Source organism: Lactuca saligna, chromosome 2 (genome assembly GCF_052625555.1).
Source record: "Lactuca saligna cultivar CGN05327 chromosome 2, ASM5262555v1, whole genome shotgun sequence".
In the NCBI taxonomy this organism is placed as follows: domain Eukaryota; kingdom Viridiplantae; phylum Streptophyta; class Magnoliopsida; order Asterales; family Asteraceae; genus Lactuca; species Lactuca saligna.
The window spans coordinates 161,362,889-161,366,212 of record NC_136418.1 but is presented as its reverse complement, the minus strand read 5'-3'; the positions used below and the strand labels follow the sequence as shown (position 1 = coordinate 161,366,212).

General features: G+C 38.8%; 1 pseudogene across 2 annotated transcripts; it reads right to left on the bottom strand.

The window, feature by feature from the left end:
* Positions 1-273: 273 nt before the first annotated feature.
* On the bottom strand, positions 274-3,102 carry LOC145032444 (zinc finger CCCH domain-containing protein 30 pseudogene; annotated as a pseudogene). 2 transcript variants are annotated; one of them, XR_013677137.1, is made up of 2 exons: positions 2,884-3,102; positions 274-2,143 (listed from the first exon to the last, which is right to left on the bottom strand). The product of XR_013677137.1 is annotated as a zinc finger CCCH domain-containing protein 30 pseudogene, transcript variant X1 (transcript). The 2 variants fall into 2 exon arrangements; XR_013677138.1 differs by lacking the exon at positions 2,884-3,102 and adding an exon at positions 2,386-2,532.
* Between the last annotated feature and the right edge of the window lie 222 nt (positions 3,103-3,324).

The following is a 3,324-nucleotide window of genomic DNA, read 5'->3' as shown; positions in this document are numbered from 1 at the left end:
AGAATATTAAATTACGAGATATGAAGGTATTGGGAGATTGATGTTGATCTGTTGATTACTGATTGTACATCATCAAAAACAACCAAACTACCAAATTCAATCACTTTCTGTCCCAACAATAATTTCTTTTCTTTTAACCAAATGGAACGCATCATCAACCCTATCCTACCATCACGAAAACGACGCCACTTTATTAGAACTATATAAAAAAAAAAAAATACTCGGCATCCCGATAAACAAGATAAAATACAACGAATTCCAACATTAATCGTCTATGCACAAAGTACAATTATTTCATTGAAAAATTAGTTCACTAAATACATGCCCTTTGACAACGAAACAAAGTATAAACTTAAAAGACGATCAATTTGTATTTATGTTTATGTTTAAAAATAGGTGTAACAATACAAAGAATTCAACTGAATTCCATGAAATCTTGGGTCTCTTTAGAAAGCAAAAGTCAAATCTTTGAGAAAAGAATTTCCAACCTTTTGATATTTTTTTTTCTTGTGGAACAACAAAAAAATTAATAATAATAATAAATAGATAAATAAAATTACCTTTCACTCCTTAGCTTGCTCCAGTTTGACTTTGACCGATGCATGCTAGGCAACAATCTGATCAAGCTGCATGTTTTCGAGCCATGCTCCCAAAGCCGCATGATCGTTCTTTTCAGTCTCCGGTGGTTCCACCGCAGCAACCGGCGGTGGTGGTTCCTTCACCAGAGACTGGACCCATGAAACATCAGGCTCAGTGACCTGCAACCTTCTCGCCGGAGCTTGTTCACCTCCGTTCACCGACCAGTCCACCTTTTTCGCATAATCCCATTTCGAAAACTGTGGGCTAAAAGGGGGCAAGTGAGGTTGTTGTTGCTCCATTCCCCTAGGCGAACCCCAATACTCATAACCCTTTGGCGAAAACGAGTTCACCGGCGAGAAAAGGTTCACCGCCGCCTGCTGCCGCTGATGCATTTCAAGGTCAAGAAGCAGCTTAAGCTCCTCCGCGTGAACATCTCTAGCGTTAAATGACAATCTCAGTCGGCTTGCCTGAAGATTGCCACCGTGCAGCTGCAACAAAGGTGGTGGAGAAAACGGCGGTGACATGGTGGAGGCGGCAGCCGGAGAACTTCGTGGTGAGGGCATGGCGGAACCTGTAGAAACATACAGCGGACGGAGTTCTTCAGGCGTATGAGCAAAAAAACAGACCCTTCGAGCACAAAAGGTTCCATCTTTACAGAGACGAGTCCTGTATTGAGCAGGGTGAAGCCAGCATTCAAAAACTCCATGAGCGAACTCACAGAGATCGCCACGTCGACACTGTCCTTTCTTGAAATCGGGGCATGGAACACAGCTGTAATGGATTTTTCTCGGGTCACGTCTTCTTGCACTTTCACCCGGATGAATAAACGGGCATTCAGTCCAATCATGCGAATAAGCTCGTGAACATGGTCGAATCTTGAACGCAAACATTCGAAACTCGTCGGTTGAATAAGCATCGCTTTTTAAATCGGGAAAAAACGGGTCAATTGGGTATTCCTTTTTCTCATTTGATTTGAAACAAGTCAAATCATCTTCTTGTTCAACCCAAAATCCATCATTTTTAAGTAATTTTTCAAGTGAAATCTTCAGGTTTGGAAGATTTGGAGGAACGAGAAGAACGTCAACAGGACGACGACCATCGGCGTCGACTAATTCAGGGTCGGCGCCGGAAATTAACAAAATCTTGATGACGTCAAAAGCGTTAGAAGAACCACCGGAAGCAGCACAGTGAAGAGCGGTTGTTTTATCGAGGCCACAAGAACTATTTACATCGACCTCTGTAAAAGAAAGTATTAACTTAACAACATCAAGACTACCATAAGTTGCAGCGATCATCAATGGAGTTCTGTGTTCCATTAACATACGTTTTGAGCTTCTTTGACGCCCATACCAGAATCCCACTTCGTTAATGGCGGAAGGAATACGAGTGATTGATTGCTTAAATCCGTCTACGTCATTATTAGCGGCTAGCTCGAGCAAATTGGTGAAAGATGAATCGGGTCGGATAATTTTTATTGAATCATTCATATCTTCGAACAGGGAAACAGATGGAGTTTTGAAGGTTAACTGATCGACATGCTTCTTCAAGAATCGTAGAAAACAATCTGAGTTCATAAATCATAATCGAATTAGAATCATAAACTTTAAAGGGTCTTAATCTAAAAAAAATGCTATATAATTTTTTTATCTTATATAGTTGTTATTCCCTGCATCTGTACCCCAATTAGAAAGAGAATTCTATCATGGCATTTGGCAAAACAAATCAAACTTTTAAAAGTAAAATCAAGGAATGAACAGCTGTATTGTTTAATTAGAATAAAGAATTCAAACTACAAGAATAGCTCACCAGAAATATGTATATGGGGTTTGGAAGATCAATGAAATGTATGCAAATCATGGGTATTTATAGAGAAACGATAACAACAAATCTTACACCGATATGGTATTAGAAATCAAGAAAATAAAATTTTCAAAGATTTTCCAATACAATCGCCTCCCTGACATATCCCAGATATGAAATTATTAAATTAATGTGGAATGTTCTAGACGTTACTCTTTGGTTAAAACTTCATGCCCTAAAAAGGTAAGACAGAAATACCTTCATCTTCACATAAGATCTCAAAAACAGAAACACCACAGTAGAAAGGTGAAACTAGAGACAAAATTCCGAAGCAACCGTATATAGTTTTTCCAACTTTACCAAAAACTAAAAAGAAAAAAGAAAAAAGAAGAAGAAGAAATCGCTCGAGAAAATGGAAACCCAATAACTGATTTGAATGATGAAATAAATTGGTTTCTACTGTTACATGAGCGTAAGTTTTGTACGTTTTGAGAATTTTCTTACCATTTTCTTGTTAAATTTTGGTCGGGAAATGGTCGGAGTAGAGTTTGAAGAGTAAGTTAAGAGGCGGCAGACGGCGGAGGTTGTGGCGGGGGTACAGTATTGTGTGGAGTAGGTGGGTTATGGTGACCGGGAAAACCGGTGGACCCGCGGGAGCGTCTTCTTCGTTTCCTTGCTTTCTTTATGGAGTTCTGTTTCGTTGAAGGAAAGTGAAATCCTATCCGGCTTTTAACAGCGTTTACAATTTAAACCCCTATTTAACTTTCAAATGAGACCCTTGGAGTTGCTGTAGTAGATGTTTAAGACCCAAAAGATAAGAAACGTTTGCATGTTTGTTAGTTTTAGATAAAACTACAAAAATAGTCCTTATAGTTTGCACTTTCTTTTTCTTGGATTTTAGTTTTGACCATATTTTTTTATTGTGGATTTGATCCCTCTAAAAAA